Consider the following 21,998-nt stretch of genomic DNA (forward strand, 5'->3'; position numbering starts at 1 on the left):
TTTACTGGCGGGTTAGCTTCCCCTTTACGGGCAGGTTAGCTTCCCCTTTACTGGCGGGTTAGCTTCCCCTTTACGGGCGGGTTAGCTTCCCCTTTACGGGCGGGTTAGCTTCCCCTTTACGGGCGGGTTAGTTTCCCCTTTACGGGCGGGTTAGCTTCCCCTTTACGGGCGGTAGCTTCCCCTTACGGGCGGGTTAGCTTCCCCTTTACGGGGGTTCCCTTACGGGGGTTAGTTTCCCTTTACGGGCAGGTTAGCTTCCCCTTTATGGGTGGGTTAGCTTCCCCTTTACGGGCGGGTTAGCTTCCCCTTTACGGGCGGGTTAGTTTCCCCTTTACGGGCAGGTTAGCTTCCCCTTTATGGGTGGGTTAGCTTCCCCTTTACGGGCGGGTTAGTTTCCCCTTTACGGGCAGGTTAGCTTACCCTTTATGGGTGGGTTAGCTTCCCCTTTACGGGCGGGTTAGTTTCCCCTTTACGGGCAGGTTAGCTTCCCCTTTATGGGTGGGTTAGCTTCCCCTTTACGGGCAGGTTAGCTTCCCCTTTACTGGCGGGTTAGCTTCCCCTTTATGGGTGGGTTAGCTTCCCCTTTATGGGTGGGTTAGCTTCCCCTTTATGGGTGGGTTAGCTTCCCCTTTACGGGCGGGTTAGTTTCCCCTTTACGGGCAGGTTAGCTTCCCCTTTATGGGTGGGTTAGCTTCCCCTTTACGGGCAGGTTAGCTTCCCCTTTATGGGTGGGTTAGCTTCCCCTTTACTGGCGGGTTAGTTTCCCCTTTACGGGCAGGTTAGCTTCCCCTTTATGGGTGGGTTAGCTTCCCCTTTACTGGCGGGTTAGCTTCCCCTTTACGGGCAGGTTAGCTTCCCCTTTATGGGTGGGTTAGCTTCCCCTTTATGGGTGGGTTAGCTTCCCCTTTACGGGCAGGTTAGCTTCCCCTTTACGGGCGGGTTAGTTTCCCCTTTACGGGCAGGTTAGCTTCCCCTTTACGGGCGGGTTAGTTTCCCCTTTACGGGCGGGTTAGCTTCCCCTTTACGGGCGGGTTAGTTTCCCCTTTACGGGCGGGTTAGCTTCCCCTTTACGGGCGGGTTAGTTTCCCCTTTACTGGCGGGTTAGCTTCCCCTTTATGGGTGGGTTAGCTTCCCCTTTATGGGTGGGTTAGTTTCCCCTTTACGGGCGGGTTAGCTTCCCCTTTACGGGCGGGTTAGTTTCCCCTTTACGGGCGGGTTAGCTTCCCCTTTACGGGCAGGTTAGCTTCCCCTTTATGGGCGGGTTAGCTTCCCCTTTATGGGTGGGTTAGCTTCCCCTTTACGGGTGGGTTAGCTTCCCCTTTACGGGTGGGTTAGCTTCCCCTTTATGGGTGGGTTAGCTTCCCCTTTATGGGTGGGTTAGCTTCCCCTTTACTGGCGGGTTAGCTTCCCCTTTATGGGTGGGTTAGCTTCCCCTTTACTGGCGGGTTAGCTTCCCCTTTATGGGTGGGTTAGCTTCCCCTTTACTGGCGGGTTAGCTTCCCCTTTATGGGCGGGTTAGTTTCCCCTTTACGGGCGGGTTAGCTTCCCCTTTACGGGCGGGTTAGTTTCCCCTTTACGGGCGGGTTAGCTTCTCCTTTACTGGCGGGTTAGCTTCCCCTTTACGGGCGGGTTACTTCCCCTTTACGGGCGGGTTAGCTTCCCCTTTGCGGGTGGGTTACTTCCCCTTTACGGGCGGGTTAGCTTCCCCTTTACTGGCGGGTTAGCTTCCCCTTTACGGGCGGGTTAGCTTCCCCTTTACGGGCGGGTTAGCTTCCCCTTTACTGGCGGGTTAGCTTCCCCTTTACGGGCAGGTTAGCTTCCCCTTTACTGGCGGGTTAGCTTCCCCTTTACGGGCGGGTTAGCTTCCCCTTTACGGGCGGGTTAGCTTCCCCTTTACGGGCGGGTTAGTTTCCCCTTTACGGGCGGGTTAGCTTCCCCTTTACGGGCGGGTTAGCTTCCCCTTTACGGGCGGGTTAGCTTCCCCTTTACGGGCGGGTTAGTTTCCCCTTTACGGGCAGGTTAGCTTCCCCTTTATGGGTGGGTTAGCTTCCCCTTTACGGGCGGGTTAGCTTCCCCTTTACGGGCGGGTTAGTTTCCCCTTTACGGGCAGGTTAGCTTCCCCTTTATGGGTGGGTTAGCTTCCCCTTTACGGGCGGGTTAGTTTCCCCTTTACGGGCAGGTTAGCTTACCCTTTATGGGTGGGTTAGCTTCCCCTTTACGGGCGGGTTAGTTTCCCCTTTACGGGCAGGTTAGCTTCCCCTTTATGGGTGGGTTAGCTTCCCCTTTACGGGCAGGTTAGCTTCCCCTTTACTGGCGGGTTAGCTTCCCCTTTATGGGCGGGTTAGTTTCCCCTTTACGGGCGGGTTAGCTTCCCCTTTACGGGCAGGTTAGCTTCCCCTTTATGGGCGGGTTAGCTTCCCCTTTATGGGTGGGTTAGCTTCCCCTTTACGGGTGGGTTAGCTTCCCCTTTACGGGTGGGTTAGCTTCCCCTTTATGGGTGGGTTAGCTTCCCCTTTATGGGTGGGTTAGCTTCCCCTTTACTGGCGGGTTAGCTTCCCCTTTATGGGTGGGTTAGCTTCCCCTTTACTGGCGGGTTAGCTTCCCCTTTATGGGTGGGTTAGCTTCCCCTTTACTGGCGGGTTAGCTTCCCCTTTATGGGCGGGTTAGTTTCCCTTTACGGGCGGGTTAGCTTCCCCTTTACGGGCGGGTTAGTTTCCCCTTTACGGGCGGGTTAGCTTCTCCTTTACTGGCGGGTTAGCTTCCCCTTTACGGGCGGGTTACTTCCCCTTTACGGGCGGGTTAGCTTCCCCTTTGCGGGTGGGTTACTTCCCCTTTACGGGCGGGTTAGCTTCCCCTTTACTGGCGGGTTAGCTTCCCCTTTACGGGCGGGTTAGCTTCCCCTTTACGGGCGGGTTAGCTTCCCCTTTACTGGCGGGTTAGCTTCCCCTTTACGGGCAGGTTAGCTTCCCCTTTACTGGCGGGTTAGCTTCCCCTTTACGGGCGGGTTAGCTTCCCCTTTACGGGCGGGTTAGCTTCCCCTTTACGGGCGGGTTAGTTTCCCCTTTACGGGCGGGTTAGCTTCCCCTTTACGGGCGGGTTAGCTTCCCCTTTACGGGCGGGTTAGCTTCCCCTTTACGGGCGGGTTAGTTTCCCCTTTACGGGCAGGTTAGCTTCCCCTTTATGGGTGGGTTAGCTTCCCCTTTACGGGCGGGTTAGCTTCCCCTTTACGGGCGGGTTAGTTTCCCCTTTACGGGCAGGTTAGCTTCCCCTTTATGGGTGGGTTAGCTTCCCCTTTACGGGCGGGTTAGTTTCCCCTTTACGGGCAGGTTAGCTTACCCTTTATGGGTGGGTTAGCTTCCCCTTTACGGGCGGGTTAGTTTCCCCTTTACGGGCAGGTTAGCTTCCCCTTTATGGGTGGGTTAGCTTCCCCTTTACGGGCAGGTTAGCTTCCCCTTTACTGGCGGGTTAGCTTCCCCTTTATGGGTGGGTTAGCTTCCCCTTTATGGGTGGGTTAGCTTCCCCTTTACGGGTGGGTTAGCTTCCCCTTTACGGGCGGGTTAGTTTCCCCTTTACGGGCAGGTTAGCTTCCCCTTTATGGGTGGGTTAGCTTCCCCTTTACGGGCAGGTTAGCTTCCCCTTTATGGGTGGGTTAGCTTCCCCTTTACTGGCGGGTTAGTTTCCCCTTTACGGGCAGGTTAGCTTCCCCTTTATGGGTGGGTTAGCTTCCCCTTTACTGGCGGGTTAGCTTCCCCTTTACGGGCAGGTTAGCTTCCCCTTTATGGGTGGGTTAGCTTCCCCTTTATGGGTGGGTTAGCTTCCCCTTTACGGGCAGGTTAGCTTCCCCTTTACGGGCGGGTTAGTTTCCCCTTTACGGGCAGGTTAGCTTCCCCTTTACGGGCGGGTTAGTTTCCCCTTTACGGGCGGGTTAGCTTCCCCTTTACGGGCGGGTTAGTTTCCCCTTTACGGGCGGGTTAGCTTCCCCTTTAAGGGCGGGTTAGTTTCCCCTTTACGGGCGGGTTAGCTTCCCCTTTATGGGTGGGTTAGCTTCCCCTTTATGGGTGGGTTAGTTTCCCCTTTACGGGCGGGTTAGCTTCCCCTTTACGGGCGGGTTAGTTTCCCCTTTACGGGCGGGTTAGCTTCCCCTTTATGGGTGGGTTAGTTTCCCCTTTACGGGTGGGTTAGCTTCCCCTTTATGGGTGGGTTAGCTTCCCCTTTATGGGTGGGTTAGTTTCCCCTTTATGGGTGGGTTAGCTTCCCCTTTATGGGTGGGTTAGCTTCCCCTTTATGGGTGGGTTAGCTTCCCCTTTATGGGTGGGTTAGTTTCCCCTTTATGGGTGGGTTAGCTTCCCCTTTATGGGTGGGTTAGTTTCCCCTTTATGTGGGGGCTGGGGGACTGGTACCAAGGGGGGTTCTGCCTGGCACATAAATGTGGAGATGAGGAAGGTGACTTGTCTGAAATGCGTTGGGGGGGGGGGCAGAAAGGGTGTTGCCATGGAAACTAAATAATAATAATAAAAAAACAAGGCAATTTCTTTATTTGAAATTGAAACATTTGAAGCATAAAATGTGTTTGATCTGATTGGGGAAATGTGCAAAGCGTTACCCAGAATTCCTAGCTGCAGGTTACTGATCGGAGGGGCGGGAGTCAGCCCACAAGTCGAGGGAATAAAGTCGTTCAGGCAAAGCTGCAAGTTACCAGGGGATTCTGGGAGTTGTAGTCCAACAGTTGCTATTGGTAAAGGAGGGGTCACAGAAAAGGTACAACCCCCAATGATATTTATTCATTACAAATATTTTGTGGCTCTGGGGGCCTTGGAAAGTCCTTCCCTAACCCCCAGGGGCCTTCACTAAGGAGGAAATGTGGGAGGGGCCCCACTATGTGACCCCTAAAGACCATTCTGATCTGTTAGTTTTTTATGTGGTTTAACCCTTTTTCGGGGTTCACTTGGGTGAAAATAACTGTATCCGTGGGCCCAGGGAGCTTGCACTCAGCCCAGCCCCGCCCCCTCTAATCTACAGAGCAGCGCAGATATGATTGGCCCAATGATAAAACACTCCTGCACCTAAATGTGCTCCTATTGGCTTCTGCCTGAAATGAGCATAATAAGCCCTCGATGCAATTGGTCTAATTAATTAGCAGAGTCACATTCATCTCTCTCTTTAGTACAAACCTGCGCCAACCCTGCCCCAGTGAGCTTACAATCTAAGGTCCCTATCCCATTCCCATCAGCCCCTGCCCCAGTGAGCTTACAATCTAAGGTCCCTATCCCATTCCCATCAGTCCCTGCCCCAGTGAGCTTACAATCTAAGGTCCCTATCCCATTCCCATGAGTCCCTGCCCCAGTGAGCTTACAATCTAAGGTCCCTATCCCATTCCCATCAGTCCCTGCCCCAGTGAGCTTACAATCTAAGGTCCCTATCCCATTCCCATCAGCCCCTGCCCCAGTGAGCTTACAATCTAAGGTCCCTATCCCATTCCCATCAGTCCCTGCCCCAGTGAGCTTACAATCTAAGGTCCCTATCCCATTCCCATCAGCCCCTGCCCCAGTGAGCTTACAATCTAAGGTCCCTATCCCATTCCCATCAGTCCCTGCCCCAGTGAGCTTACAATCTAAGGTCCCTATCCCATTCCCATCAGTCCCTGCCCCAGTGAGCTTACAATCTAAGGTCCCTATCCCATTCCCATCAGTCCCTGCCCCAGTGAGCTTACAATCTAAGGTCCCTATCCCATTCCCATCAGTCCCTGCCCCAGTGAGCTTACAATCTAAGGTCCCTATCCCATTCCCATCAGCCCCTGCCCCAGTGAGCTTACAATCTAAGGTCCCTATCCCATTCCCATCAGTCCCTGCCCCAGTGAGCTTACAATCTAAGGTCCCTATCCCATTCCCATCAGCCCCTGCCCCAGTGAGCTTACAATCTAAGGTCCCTATCCCATTCCCATCAGTCCCTGCCCCAGTGAGCTTACAATCTAAGGTCCCTATCCCATTCCCATGAGTCCCTGCCCCAGTGAGCTTACAATCTAAGGTCCCTATCCCATTCCCATCAGTCCCTGCCCCAGTGAGCTTACAATCTAAGGTCCCTATCCCATTCCCATCAGCCCCTGCCCCAGTGAGCTTACAATCTAAGGTCCCTATCCCATTCCCATCAGTCCCTGCCCCAGTGAGCTTACAATCTAAGGTCTCTATCCCATTCCCATCAGCCCCTGCCCCAGTGAGCTTACAATCTAAGGTCCCTATCCCATTCCCATCAGTCCCCTGCCCCAGTGAGCTTACAATCTAAGGTCCCTATCCCATTCCCATCAGTCCCTGCCCCAGTGAGCTTACAATCTAAGGTCCCTATCCCATTCCCATCAGTCCCTGCCCCAGTGAGCTTACAATCTAAGGTCCCTATCCCATTCCCATCAGTCCCTGCCCCAGTGAGCTTACACTCTAAGGTCCCTATCCCATTCCCATCAGCCCCTGCCCCAGTGAGCTTACAATCTAAGGTTCCTATCCCATTCCCATCAGCCCCTGCCCCAGTGAGCTTACAATCTAAGGTCCCTATCCCATTCCCATCAGTCCCTGCCCCAGTGAGCTTACAATCTAAGGTCCCTATCCCATTCCCATCAGTCCCTGCCCCAGTGAGCTTACAATCTAAGGTCCCTATCACATTCCCATCAGTCCCTGCCCCAGTGAGCTTACAATCTAAGGTCCCTATCACATTCCCATCAGTCCCTGCCCCAGTGAGCTTACAATCTAAGGTCCCTATCCCATTCCCATCAGTCCCTGCCCCAGTGAGCTTACAATCTAAGGTCCCTATCCCATTCCCATCAGCCCCTGCCCCAGTGAGCTTACAATCTAAGGTCCCTATCACATTCCCATCAGCCCCTGCCCCAGTGAGCTTACAATCTAAGGTCCCTATCCCATTCCCATCAGCCCCTGCCCCAGTGAGCTTACAATCTAAGGTCCCTATCCCATTCCCATCAGTCCCTGCCCCAGTGAGCTTACAATCTAAGGTCCCTATCCCATTCCCATCAGTCCCTGCCCCAGTGAGCTTACAATCTAAGGTCCCTATCACATTCCCATCAGTCCCTGCCCCAGTGAGCTTACAATCTAATGCTACTGTGCCAATGAGCTGAGGAAGAAATGGACTCTCTGTAGAAAGAGCAGAACCTTTATAAACTTTCCGGCCCTTTGGTACCAAACCTTTCCACCTTGCCATTTCAGAGGCTGCTGGGAGTTGTAGTTCCACAGGAAGCGGAAACAAACAGACCAATTCCCCAGGATAAAATGCAGAATTCGGACCAGTTCCCCAGAACCAACCCACATTCCAGAACTATTAGCCCCCCCCCTCGGCCCAGTCTATAGAAATGGAAATTTCTCCCAAACAATCGGGGACCTTTCTTTAGCCCCCCGGCTTTGTGTCGGCCGCTGAAGTGTTGGGGGTCCCCAGTCATTGTCCCCCAGTCTGTGAGGAACAGAGAGAGACCACCTGTCCCAGTGACTCCCCCCAGTTCAGGGGAATTAAGGCACAAAGTGTCTCCCAGGGTGAGAGCGAGACGTCCGACATCTTTATAGGCTTAACCCCCTAGCGCCCAAAGTGCCCAAAGTGCCCAAGGGCCAGTCAGGTAGCAGCTAAGGGCCAGCAATATGTCTCCCACCGGGGAGACTGGCCTGTGTGTGGCCACCTTTAGGGAGGAGGGTAAGTAGGGGCAGGGGGGGTAAGTAGGGGCGGGGGGGTAAGTAGGGGCGGGGGGGTAAGTAGGGCAGGGGGGTAAGTGGGGGCAGGGGGTTAGTGGGGGCAGGAGGGTAAGTGGGGGCAGGGGGGTAAGTGGGGGCAGGGGGGTAAGTGGGGGCAGGAGGGTAAGTGGGGGCAGGGGGGTAAGTGGGGGCAGGAGGGTAAGTAGGGGCAGGTGGATAAGTAGGGGCAGGGGGGTAAGTAGGGGCAGGGGGTAAGTAGGTACAGGGGGGTAAGTAGGTACAGGGGGGTAAGTAGGGGCAGGAGGGTAAGTAGGGGCAGGAGGGTAAGTAGGTACAGGGGGGTAAGTAGGTACAGGGGGGTAAGTAGGTACAGGGGGGTAAGTAGGGGCAGGAGGGTAAGTAGGGGCAGGAGGGTAAGTAGGGGCAGGGGGGTAAGTAGGGGCAGGAGGGTAAGTAGGGGCAGGAGGGTAAGTAGGTGCAGGGGGGTAAGCTAAAGGCAACACATTGATTTAGAGCCTGGAGGAGCCTTAATAGAATAATGTGGGGGGGGGGGGGGGGGCAGGACAGAGAGAGATAAGTGAATGGGGCCCCAGGGCCCTGAGGAATCCCCACCTGTCGCCTCTCTATGGCCCATTTATAGCACATGCCGGGCACATCCGGCGCAGCTCATTGGCTGGTACCTTAGCGCAGGGATTCAGCCAATCAGGAGCCTCGCTGCTCGCCTCCATCTCCCAGAGGCCTCTCTGCCGGCCAGTCAGGGTGCAATGACAGAGCCTGTGGGAAAGGGCCACCGAGTTGTCACCATTTGGGGCCAATTAGCGACATTCCTGCAACGACGGTTTAACAACAATGCGGCCATATGTGCCCCCCCCCGGACTCACACAGATGGTGGGGATCTCATTGGGCCCCGGAGATACCTGAGGGCCCCAGATAACACATCCAGCAGGGAGGGGCCCCCGGCCTTTCTCTGTGTGTTTAGGGCTCATTGTCACCGCACAGAAGAGTCAACAAATTTAATAAGCAGAATCCATTTCAGCCTGCGGCCTCGCCATGGCAACCGAGTATGATGGGATGGGGGGGGGTTGTGTCTCTGTTACTCAACACTCATTATCTGCACAGCCATCTGCTACAGAGCAGCACCCTCCCCAGCCTTGGCTTTAGCCCCTCCCCCTTCCCAGCCTTGAAATGGTTTAGCCCCTCCTCCCTCCCAGATGCACCAATGTCAGGCCCCTCCCACCTGCCAGGGTCTGCGCTCCCAATGCCTCTACATCACATTCAGCACTTGGCATGGAAAAGGCAAGAGATTGGCTCCCGGGGGCCACAATCCCCACATTCTTACAATAAAGCAAAGCACTGTGGGTAAAACATGGCGTCCTACTTGCTGGAATTATTAGGACCCTGAGGGGCCCCTAGATCTGTGGCACCCATGGAAATGTGTGTGTGGGGGGGGGTGTAGGTAAGGGGGGGGGTAAGAGAAGAATCAGCTTCAGTGTAAATGAGTATTTTATCTCCCCTTTAATCTCCATCACAAAGTACAGTGAAACATATGGGTGGGAGCTGCCATATTGGTTCATCGCTGTCGGTGGGGGGGGCTTGGGGGAGAGGGGGTGGTTACAGCCCTGTGGGGTGGGCTTTATGCAGCTGGGTACCTACTTACACACCATAGGGTCCCTACACAGGCCCCTGGTCACTACGTGGATTTACTTCTCCTTTAAAGTGGGGGGGGGGGGGTCACCTTAAAGTTAACAATTAGTATGTTATAGAACGGCTAATTCTAAGCAACTTTTCAATTGGTCTTCATTATTTATTTCTTACAGTATTTGAATTATTTGCCTTCTGACTCTTTGCAGCTTTCAAATCGGGGTCACTGACCCCGGCAACCTGAATACTATTGCTCTGTGTTATTGTTATTGTTACTGTTTATTCCTTATCTTTCTATTCAGCCCCTCCCCTGTTCATATACCAGTCTCTCATCCAAACCACACCCTGGTTGCTAAGGTAATTTGGACCCTAGCAACCAAATAGCTGCTGAACTGAAAATGAAATAACTAAAAAACTACGAATAATAAAAAATGAAGACCAATTGCAAATTGTCTCCGAATATTACTTTCTCCATCATACTAAGAGTTAACTCTAAGGGGACCATCCCTTTCTAGTTCTAGTTTATCGGCCATTTCTCTCCCATGATGCTTTAGTCCTTACACCTAGGGATGAGCCCCATTTTGTGGCAGGCACGGCTTCGCAGTGAATCTCCGCATTTCCCAGCGTAAAAAAAATTTCGCTGAGTGAGAAAAAAATTGCAGTTGCGTAAAAAAAAAGTTGCCTTTTGTGTCCAAAAAGTTGCGCGTGTTTTGCGAAGTTTTTGAAAATTTTTCACAGTTTAATGAATTTTTTGGGACAGATTCGCTGGTCGCTACTGAGACGGTGACGAGGCAACGGCCGAGGGGCAGAAGGGGATTTGCATGGAGCCTGGGCCGTTGCCAGGGGAACAGGTGCCACGCAGGGAGGGGCCTCATTTTCATGCCGCTTTGCATGGGCTCTGGGCACGGGGAGAGATGTACGGAAGCACCCCCGGCTCCGGGGCCCAACTGCCACCCTGGGGAAGGAGCAGATAAAGGGTAAGTGCGGGGCTCAAATGGGAAACTAAAGGGGCAGTAAGGGCCGGGCACAGTCTGCGGGTCAGTACCCAGGTGGGTATCATTATATAACAGAAAGCTAACAATTGCCCCTCATCATTTCCCACCCCCTCAGGTGCCCCTGGGGCATTTCTACATGAATTCACCTTGCAGAACTTGTCACTGTGGCCCCCAGGTGGGGTAATAAACACCATATGGGAGGGGCCCCCTACCCTGCAGCAGAATCTGAGGCCTGGGGGGGGCAGGAGATAAGGAGGACGAGGGGGTAATTTCACCTCGGTTACCGCACCCCATGGGGGGGGCAGGATAGGAATTCAGGCCAATAACCAAGAATGGGCAGTTGTTCGCAGAGCTGACGCTTCAGTATCGCACAAGAAATCTCTTTCTTTGCCTCGGATAAAGGTCCCTTTGGCTTTTGATAGTCGGACTTTCACTTAATCTCTCCTTCCTACCCCCCCCCATTGAAATGAAGCCCTTTGAGGGGGGGGCAGATAACGTTAAAGAAGACATCAGTGTCCCTTGCACCTGCTCTGGGCCCCCCCTCGCCCCCCAAACCTCTCCGAGGAAGGAAATTGCAGTCTCTGCTCAAACCCGTCTGTGTAATTAAGATAAACCAGACCCCCCCCATCTTCCTTCCCAGACCCCCCCCATCTTCCTTCCCAGACCCCCCCCTCCATCTTCCTTCCCAGACCCCCCCCCATTCACTTTCCTCTGTTCATTCTCTCATTTCTCATCTGCAGAAGTTCCACTCTCTGGGCCCTGGGAGAAAAGTTCTTTATGGGGAGGCAGAACTTCCATGGGTGGGGGGGGTGGGGGGCTTTATCAGCCCAGAGACCCCCGGTAGGATAAAGCGTTTATTTTGTTCTCACTTTGCCGGAACGAGATGAATCCAGAGCAGCTAAAACTTGTTCCGGAGATCATTGTCTCTATAGACACTTTTCTATAAGGCCGGCCATTCATTGGGCAGCTGGGCCAGATCGGATCGGCCACAAAGCTTTCTATTCTTCCCCAAGGCTCGGCCAATGGGACGCAGCACTGCCGGCCCAGAAACGGGGGAGAGAAATAAAAGTCTCTAGGAGTTAAACAAGGTGACAGCTGAGGAAGATATTGTCCCCTATATGCCTTGGCCACTGGGGGCGCTATTGCATGGGAGGTGCAGAATGCCATTGGCTAAAGTGCTTGCACCTATATGTGCCCATCGGCCCTACAGGGATGGGTGCCCAAGGCTCACACAGTCTGGGATGTGCCCCTTAGAGTTAACTCTTAGTATGATGTAGAGAGGGATATTCTGAGACAATTTGCAATTGGTCTTCATTTTTTATTATTTGCAGTTTTTTAGTTATTTCATTTTCAGTTCAGCAGCTATTTGGTTGCTAGGGACCAAGTTACCTTAGCAACCAGGGAGTGATTTGGATGAGAGACAGGAATATGAATAGGGGAGGGGCTGAATGGAAAAGAAAGTCATAAAAAGTAACAATAACAATAAAACTGGAGCCTCACAGAGCAATAGGGTTTGGCTGCCGGGGTCAGTGACCCCCATTTGAAAGCTGCAAAGAGTTGGAAGAAGGCAAATAATTCAAAAACTATAACAAATAAATAATGAAGACCAATTGAAAAGTTGCTTAGAATTGGCCATTCTATAACCTACTCAGAGTTAACTTAAAGGTGGCTCTGATTCAGCCGAATATTCTTATTGCCCCCGCTCTCATCGTCTCGTAGGGGCATTTCAAGTATATAGGAAATAAAAAGGGCCGACCTATGGCGACTGACCGCAGCCCCCCGGGCATTAGCCGGAATCGCCATTGTTTATTCTGGAGTATGATGGCCCAATGGCCAATGGGAGGGAGTCGTAAATCGATCATTTCGCTATGGGATGTTTGTCTATTATTTGCCCCAGGCAGGGGTAAATACATCATGACCGTGACGATCGTTATAGGGAATATTTATAGATAATGATACAATTTATATTTAGATCTCCCCTTTGGGGAACCCAATTTTCACCCTTGTATAAATAATGCCCCCCCTTGTGTTGTACCCCAAACCGGCCAATCAGAGAGTTCCATTCTCTCTCTTTCCCAGAGCCTGAGATGACAGTTCCTGCTAATTAGCGTCTCTCGCTCCAATGCTGTAATTATCCCTCCCCGGAGCTTCATGAGGATCTTATCTCAGTGAGTTTGGGGGAGACCGGAGGGGGCCCCCCAGCTGGGAACGGTAATGGCTTCACTTATACATCTTGTAACTGCCGCTGACGCGATGGGAATCCCCACTAAATAACGGTAAGTGATTAAAGGCAGCGGAGTTGGACGTGGGTTTAATTGGCCGTTACATTGGGAGGCGACAGGGCGACACGAGGGGATTGGATACAAAGCCACTTACTATGTTATAGAACGGCCACTTCTAAGCAACTTTTCAATTGGTCATTATTTATATTTTTTCATTTTTGAATCATTTGCAGCTTTCAAATGGGGGTCACTGACCCCGGCAGCCAAACCCTATTGCTCTGTGAGGCTCCAGTTTTATTGTTATTGTTACTTTTTATTCCTTATCTTTCTATTCAGCCCCTCCCCTATTCATATACCAGCCTCTCATTCTAACCACTCCGTGGTTGCTAAGGTAATTGGAGCCCTAGCAACAGGATAATTGACCCCGGCAGCCAAACCCTATTGCTCTGTGAGGTTCCAGTTTTATTGTTATTGTTACTTTTTATTATTACTTATCTTTCTATTCAGCCTCAGGAACTGGTTGCTAAGATAAATTGAACCCTAGCAACCAGGTAACTGCTGAAACTCAAAGTTTACTCAAAGAATTCCCCATCAGCCAAAGGTTAAAGGCAATATTAAAGGGTTCCTTCTCATTCCTATATAGACCCTGCCCCATTACAGATGCTTAAAGCCTTGGCCACACCCCAAATCAGGTGACGTAACCCCTTGGGCACCCCCCAAGCATATTTAATGTTGGGGAGCAATATTGCATTACAAGGGGGCTTTTTGCCCATTTTACAAGTAAGTGGTCACCTCAACCAAAGAAAGGACCAACAAAGCCCAAACTGATGAGATGAAGTTGACCATTAACCCAAAGCAATTGGTTGCTGGCTCAGCATATGGGCGGGGCCCTTTGGTGATTGGCTTATTCAGTGTTTGGGCACTAATAATAGGTCTTTAAGGGACTTCTACAATGAAGCCATCTGGGAATGTCCATCATCTTCTCATTCAGCCTTGGTGGCAGTTTAGAGTGGTCATGTTGGGGTACCTGACTTGTGGGGGCAACGTTCAGCTGACTGGGGGGCTATGGGAGGAGATAGGGAGGATCACGAGGGAAAGACAGACCAATGGCAAGAGTTGCAAAGGAACTAGTAGCACCTTTATAGCCGGGGGGGCAACACAAGCACCATAAAAGTTCATGGAGGCGCCAAATAAGGGCTGTGATTGGCTATTAGGGGCCTCTATGCACCCTATCAGCTTACAGGGGGCTTTTAATCTTGTTTTTATTCAACCAAAACCTGCCCCCAAGACAGGAATTCAAAAATAACTCCCTGGTTTGGGGGCACTGGGAGCAACATCCAAGATGTTGGGGAGCAACAGTTGCCCCGGAGTCACTGGGTGGGGGTCACTGCTCTATAAGAACAATAAGAATCTACCCCCCCCCCCCCCTGTTTTCCTGCCATTGGAATCTCAGGCACGTCTGTGTGTGTAACCTCTGATTGGCCGGGGGGGGGGCCCAACTATTTCTGATTGAATACACAGAGTGGGGCTGTTTATACACGGATATCGCTGCGGAGAAGTGAATGTTGGGGGGGCTCATTAATACAGAGTGAGTTTGGGGTCACAGCTGTTTGTATAAAATAATCGGGAAGCGCTGAGAATCCTTATTATCCTCGCGCCGGTTACGGGTTTATGGTGTAATTACAGCATGGATAATCCTTATCTCCTAGCATGGGGGGTTCTCGTCATCCCAGTTCTCAGGTATGAACACAGAATACCCAAATGGAACGGTTGTTTTCTTCCTCAAGGGATCCCTGGGTCTGTTCCAGACTCTCTTTCCCTACTGCAGCGGATCCCAAAGGGTTGGGCTCCAATGGGTGAACGGCTTAGACCAGTGACAGGTTGGGCACAAGCTCAAGGTTAAGGTGAGATCTGGGGATCTAAACACACCCCAAAGCCCAGCTTGAAGGTCAATTAGGGTGAGTTCTGGGGTGAACATTTGCTTGGAGCTCTATATATTCTCAGAACTGGGGCAGGTACAGTAATGTTTCAAGGGCTGAAAAAGTCCAAGAACCCTCTATGGTTGCTGGGGTATCTGGGCTGCCCATTACCACCCTGCCTGAGATAGGGCTATTAATTGTCCATCTTACTTTTTCTCAGCGGTACCCTTTGTCCATCCCAGACTTTCTTCCCTACTGAGATACATATCCTTCTCTGATTACTGGCCCATCTGGGTTACCCATTCCCTACCTGCCTGAGATCCGACTATTGAGGTTCCACCTTACTTCTCGCTAAGGGGAGACCTGTGTCCATCCCAGATTTTCTTCCCCTACTGGTTGCATGTTGCTATGGTTACTGGCCCATCTGTTGCTTTGTATTACTACTTCTTGGGATAAGATCACTTGGGGATGCACCACCCAATAAAATTTATTTCTAATTCTGCCCCATAACCTTCCCATTTAAGAACATGGACTTTTCTACCTTGTGTTGGTTTTTATTGGATGTTTCACTCCTGTAATCTACAGGATCCTTTACGGTTTTCAAAGGTTTTTGGGGTAATCTAAGAATAAAGTAGACTTCAAAAAGATTTCCCATGATCCCATCAATGAGATCAAGTCTGACCCATAAGGGTAAAGACGTCCGACTGGATCTCGGCACTTAAGTCAGAATGAAGGAAATGAGAAATGGTTTGTAGAGACTCGCGGCTCCTCTCTGCTCCTCTCGGCTCCTCTCTGCTCCTCTCTGCTCCTCTCGGCTCCTCTCGGCTCCTCTCGGCTCCTCTCTGCTCCTCTCGGCTCCTCTCTGCTCCTCTCGGCTCCTCTCTGCTCCTCTCTGCTCCTCTCGGCTTCTCTCTGCTCCTCTCGGCTCCTCTCTGCTCCTCTCGGCTCCTCTCTGCTCCTCTCGGCTTCTCTCTGCTCCTCTCTGCTCCTCTCTGCTCCTCTCGGCTTCTCTCTGCTCCTCTCGGCTCCTCTCTGCTCCTCTCGGCTCCTCTCTGCTCCTCTCGGCTTCTCTCTGCTCCTCTCGGCTCCTCTCGGCTCCTCTCGGCTCCTCTCTGCTCCTCTCGGCTCCTCTCTGCTCCTCTCGGCTCCTCTCGGCTTCTCTCTGCTCCTCTCGGCTCCTCTCTGCTCCTCTCGGCTCCTCTCGGCTCCTCTCTGCTCCTCTCTGCTCCTCTCGGCTCCTCTCTGCTCCTCTCGGCTCCTCTCTGCTCCTCTCTGCTCCTCTCTGCTCCTCTCGGCTCCTCTCTGCTCCTCTCTGCTCCTCTCGGCTCCTCTCTGCTCCTCTCTGCTCCTCTCGGCTCCTCTCTGCTCCTCTCGGCTCCTCTCTGCTCCTCTCTGCTCCTCTCTGCTCCTCTCGGCTCCTCTCGGCTCCTCTCTGCTCCTCTCGGCTCCTCTCTGCTCCTCTCTGCTCCTCTCGGCTCCTCTCGGCTCCTCTCTGCTCCTCTCTGCTCCTCTCGGCTCCTCTCTGCTCCTCTCGGCTCCTCTCTGCTCCTCTCTGCTCCTCTCTGCTCCTCTCGGCTCCTCTCGGCTCCTCTCTGCTCCTCTCGGCTCCTCTCGGCCTCTCTCTGCTCCATCCACTAATGAGCCGCCAGAGTAATTTGCTCAGAAGACTTTTTGGAGATGTCTCTGATGAAGCCGCCGCTGGCGGAGCCCCCTCTCTGCCTCTCATTAAAGTCACAGGAGACTCCCGGCGACTCTCATAGAAAAGGCTTTTTTTCCCTTTGAAATTGTCTGCAAACATAATTATGAAAGCAAATTGCTGAGTGAGATGGAGCCGCTCACTTATCTGCTGATGGCGACGCGGGGAACGTATTGACTTTCCAATGGGGGGGTTAGAGATGGAGCTCACCGGGCAAGCGCCCCGCTTACACCTCATGTACTAATCTGCTCTCGGGGAGATCAAACAGGGAACCCGCCTTTCATCCAATCAGGGGAAGGAAAGTATAAAGAGGAGCTCTTAGTGCCACTTGATTTCCATCTGAACCGAAATGTTTGTTATTTATAAGGATTTTATTTCCAGAAACCAGTTCGCGAGTCAATAATTCTCTGTAAAGTCTCATTGATACTGAGAAGGAAATATTATAGCGACAGACAAGCCCAGGGGGCTACCAGCCTACAGTGGGACCCACAGTTGCCCCAGCCCATTGACTAAACCCACAGGTAGAACCATGGTTCTTCTCCCTTAAGGTGACCATACGCGGGGCAATTACAATCTTTCCTACAAACTCTGGCAAAGGAATTCTTTACCCCTATCTGACAATTCAGCATTAACATGACAATGTTCCGCACCTTCAAAGGGGCCCAATCAAAGCTTTCGGTCCCGCCCCATCAATGAGGCGAATGATATCCAAGGCTTTTACCGATATTGGTTGTCTCCCCATCCCATTGGTTGCCTCATCTCCCACCAAATACACTGATTGTCGTACGAGTGAGTGTTTGGCCAACATTTCTCTGGGCTTCTGCCGTATCTACTGGCCAGTAATGGTGAGATGTGCCCCTGTCCCACCATCAGCAAAGTGCTTGGTTGTGAATGGCCCCCATTGGCCCCAATCACCAGTCTAGGCTCCTGTGAGTAGGGCTGGAACCCGATGTGATGTAATGTTCTAGGGGGTTCGGGGAGTAGAGAGACAAATGGGGGGAGAGGGGAAATATAGAAGGGGGAGAAGAGGGAGGATGGGGGGGAGTAAGGCCAAACAGTTGGGGGGGGGGGAATAGAAAAGGAAAGGAGAGGGGATGAGAGACAGAAGGAGAGAGGGGAAGGGAAAGGGGGTTCGGGGAGTAGAGAGACAAATGGGGGGAGAGGGGAAATATAGAAGGGGGAGAAGAGGGAGGATGGGGGGGAGTAAGGCCAAACAGTTGGGGGGGGGGGAATAGAAAAGGAAAGGAGAGGGGATGAGAGACAGAAGGAGAGAGGGGAAGGGAAAGGGGGTTCGGGAGTAGAGAGACAAATGGGGGGAGAGGGGAAATATAGAAGGGGGAGAAGAGGGAGGATGGGGGGGAGTAAGGCCAAACAGTTGGGGGGGGGGAATAGAAAAGGAAAGGAGAGGGGATGAGAGACAGAGAAGGGAAATACAGAAGAGGGGGGGATGAGGAAGAGGAAGATTACATGCTTAAGTAGAATAAAAAAGAAGAGAAGAAGGAGAGAAATACAAAAATGAGAAAGGAAAGGAAAAGAGAAATGTATCCAAACCAATTGGCAGATAAACACTCTAAGGATTATTTACATTGCCCCCCAGGGGTCATGACTGACCCCCAAATTCTATCCTGTGGTGACTTAGTGGATGATGGGAATTGTAGTTTAATTAAAGCTGGAGGGCTGAAGGCTTAGTGCATTGTTGGAAGCTTTTCACTGTGTGGCCCTGGGACGGTACAGGCTCCGGCCATTGTGTTTGAGGGATCAATGGGAGATGATTACAAAGGTTGTGGAATTCTCTATTGTGGGTGCAGTTGAGCAGCTACATCAGCTGGGGAGTCGCAACTTGGATCACGGCCGCCCCGACGCTGCTGCTGGAGGAGACTCCCAGGTTGCCAAGTGGCGGAGAACAATTTGGGGGAATAAATTGTCCTTATCGCCAAACTCAGGCCTGGGATTCCCATCCAGCAGCGGCCAAATGCCCCATTATCTCCCCATCTCTCAGCCTCCCGGCCCCGCTGAGCCAAATGACTCTGTAGCCCATTCTTGGATTAATAACCGCCTTTTGTTCCGCTGCCACCTGTCCCTCTGAATGGGGGAAAGTTTCTCTGTGTGTTTCTCAGAGCAGCAATTTCCAGAGGTGATTAGCCCCTCCCCTTACCCAGCACTCTCTCTGTGGGAACGGAGAATTGGGCAGGGGAATTGCCCCTCGGATCTAGTGAGACGTCGGGCAGGTTCCTACTACTGGCACCAGTATCTAGATCTGAATATAACTGCCATACATAGCCTTATCTCCTTTATCCAAAATAACTATAAAACCCAAATTAAAGATGCCCATTATGGCATCTTATCTGCCCCTGTATGGGCACCAATGGAGCGTACCAACCACGGGCCTCCCCAACTGACAGTTGGCCTGAAATCAGTCAGATCTCAATTGGGCAAGTTTGATTTTTCCATCGGATTGGGGATCACATTGGCCCCACCTCTCCCACCTCGGCCCATCTCCCCCCTGGACCCATCTCCCACCTCGGCCCATCTCCCCCCTGGGCCCATCTCCCACCTGGACCCATCTCCCCCCTGGGCCCATCTCCCACCTGGACCCATCTCCCACCTGGGCCCATCTCCCACCTCTGCCCATCTCCCACCTCCTCCCATCTCCCACATCCGCCCACCTCCCAGTTCAGCCAATCTCCCACCCAGGCCTATCTCCCACCTCGGCCCATCTCCCACCTCAGCCCATATCCCACCTCAGTCCATCTCCCACCTCGGCCAATCTCCCACCTCGGCCCATCTCCTACCTCAGCCCATCTCCCACCTCGGCCCATCTCCCAGCTCAGTCCATCTCCCACCTCGGCCCATCTCCCACCTCGGCCCATCTCCCACTTCAGTCCATCTCCCACCTCGACCCATCTCCTACCTCGGTCCACCTCAGCCATCTCCCACCTCGACCCATCTCCCACCTCGACCCATCTCCCACCTCGACCCATCTCCCACCTCGACCCATCTCCCACCTCGGCCCATCTCCCACCTCAGCCCATCTCCCACCTCGACCCATCTCCTACCTCGGCCCATCTCCCACCTCGGCCATCTCCCACCTCGGCCCATCTCCCACCCTGGCCCATCTCCCACCCTGGCCCATCTCCCACCCTGGCCCATCTCCCACCCTGGCCCATCTCCCACCTCGGCCCATCTCCCACTTCGGCCCATCTCCAACCCTGGCCTATCTGCCACCTCGGGCCACTCCCACCTCGGCCCATCTCCCACCCTTGCCCATCTCCCACCTGGAACCATCTCCCACCTGGAACCATCTCCCACCTCAGCCCATCTCCCACCTCAGCCCATCTCCCACCTCAGCCCATCTCCCACCTCAGCCCATCTCCCACCTCGGCCCATCTCCCACCTCGGCCCATCTCCCACCTCAGCCCATCTCCCACCTCAGCCCATCTCCCACCTCGGCTCATCTCCCACCTCGGCTCATCTCCCACCTCGGCCCATCTCCCACCTCAGCCCATCTCCCACCTCAGCCCATCTCCCACCTCGGCTCATCTCCCACCTCGGCCCATCTCCCACCTGGAACCATCTCCCACCTGGAACCATATCCCACCCTTGCCATCTCCCACCTGGAACCATCTCCCACCTGGAACCATCTCCCACCTCGGCCATTTATAGGGTGAATATTGGAACCTGCTGAAATGACACGAATGCTGGAAACTCATGGAGTTGGTCAAGTTTACTCTGCTGAATGGTACGGAGTGGAAGCCTTTGTTACACAAATTCCTTGGAATGCCCCCAAGCCCCCCTGCCCCTTCCCTTTCCATATGGGAAGCCGGGGAAAGAGTTTCTCACAGAATTTTAGCCAGGCCGCCCCAGCTGTGAGTGCCTGACAGTGCCGCCATCTGCCCCAGCCGGGGAAGAGCTGCCCTTTCATACTGGGGCCGAGCAGCTTGCGCTCCGTGTCTCTCCGCTCCCACAAAAACTTTCTATTGACTTCCTTCTCTGCAAGGTCCCTATTGTCACCCTATTGTCACCCAATGTCCTTACAGGTCCCTTACACTCAAGTGAGAAATTGTATTGGGAGAGAGAGAGTCTCGGGGGCAAGGGCCAACCCCCTCCCACCAAAATCCTTATTCTCCCAATTTCCTAAAAGGGTTATTTGGCAGATTGATGGGGCCTCATCTGGAAGGGACGACGATTCAATTTCCCCTTTAACTGTAAAGTAAATCAATCAGTTCCGAGACTTTCTGATACTTTCGGGCCTGGATTTACTAAGGCTCTGACCTGATGGGAGACTTTCCTGTAGTACTGGGGGCCGGGGGTGATGTAGCCCCCCATCTCTCATCTCCCCCCAATGTAAAGATTTTGTCCTTATATATTTATATATATATCCCAAGTGACTGTTACATGTATGGGGGGGTTCCCATAGTACTGGGGGCCAGGGGTGATGTAGCCCCCCATCTCTCATCTCCCCCCAATGTAAAGATTGTGTCCTTATATATATATATCCCAAGTGACTGTTACATGTATGGGGGGGGTTCCCATAGTACTGGGGGCCGGGGGTGATGTAGCCCCCCATCTCTCATCTCCCCCCAATGTAAAGATTGTGTCCTTATATATTTATATATATATCCCACGTGACTGTTACATGTATGGGGGGGTTTCCCATAGTACTGGGGGCCGGGGGTGATGTGGCCCCCCATCTCTCATCTCCACCCAATGTAAAGATTGTGTCCTTATATATTTATATATATATCCCAAGTGACTGTTACATGTATGGGGGGGTTCCCATAGTACTGGGGGCCGGGGGTGATGTAGCCCCCCATCTCTCATCTCCCCCCAATGTAAAGATTGTGTCCTTATATATTTATATTTATCCCAAGTGACTGTTACATGTATGGGGGGGGGGTTCCCATAGGCCACTGAGCACCCTGACCACCATTAAGCCAACAGTTTCCTTATCCAGCGGGGGGGGGGGGCACAGCTCAATCAATTGCCCCGGTCAGTACCAAAGTGACAATATCAGTAGCGAAAGCTGAAAAAGAAGCTTCAGTGTTTGTGAAAAGTATCAGGCAAATCCCCCCGTGGGCCGTGGGGGGGCCCAACTCCCGATAACCTTTCTGCTTTTGAAGTCGTGACCCCTCTATACACAATGCGGCTGCATGAATGACAATGGGGAATGTAGGGAAGCAGATGTGGGCTGAGCCGCCCTGCTGGTACCTATTCACACAAATGGGCCATTGGAGTTCTGTGCTGGTAGGCAGCCAATCACGGGCCGGAGATGGAGGGACCCATAATGATAACGTCTCCATGTTTCTCCCATTGAAGAACTGGGCATTTTATTTCTGCATCACATTTCTATGTATATAACAGATCTGCTGCCTGGGCCATTGGCCTCCATATGCAATAAATAAATATACAGCTCCTCCTCCAACGGCACCATCAGGATAGGGAATAGGATAGGGACCTTAGATTGTAAGCTCACTGGGGCAGGGGCTGATGGGAATGGGATAGGGACCTTAGATTGTAAGCTCACTGGGGTAGGGGCTGATGGGAATGGGATAGGGACCTTAGAGTGTAAGCTCACTGGGGCAGGGGCTGATGGGAATGTGATAGGGACCTTAGATTGTAAGCTCCACTGGGACAGGGACTGATGGGAATGTGATAGGGACCTTAGATTGTAAGCTCCACTGGGGCAGGGGCTGATGGGAATGGGATAGGGACCTTAGAGTGTAAGCTCACTGGGACAGGGGCTGATAGGAATGGGATAGGGACCTTAGATTGTAAGCTCACTGGGGCAGGGACTGATGGGAATGGGATAGGGACCTTAGATTGTAAGCTCACTGGGGCAGGGGCTG

This window comes from Xenopus tropicalis, chromosome 10, assembly GCF_000004195.4.
Source record: "Xenopus tropicalis strain Nigerian chromosome 10, UCB_Xtro_10.0, whole genome shotgun sequence".
In the NCBI taxonomy this organism is placed as follows: Eukaryota; Metazoa; Chordata; class Amphibia; order Anura; family Pipidae; genus Xenopus; species Xenopus tropicalis.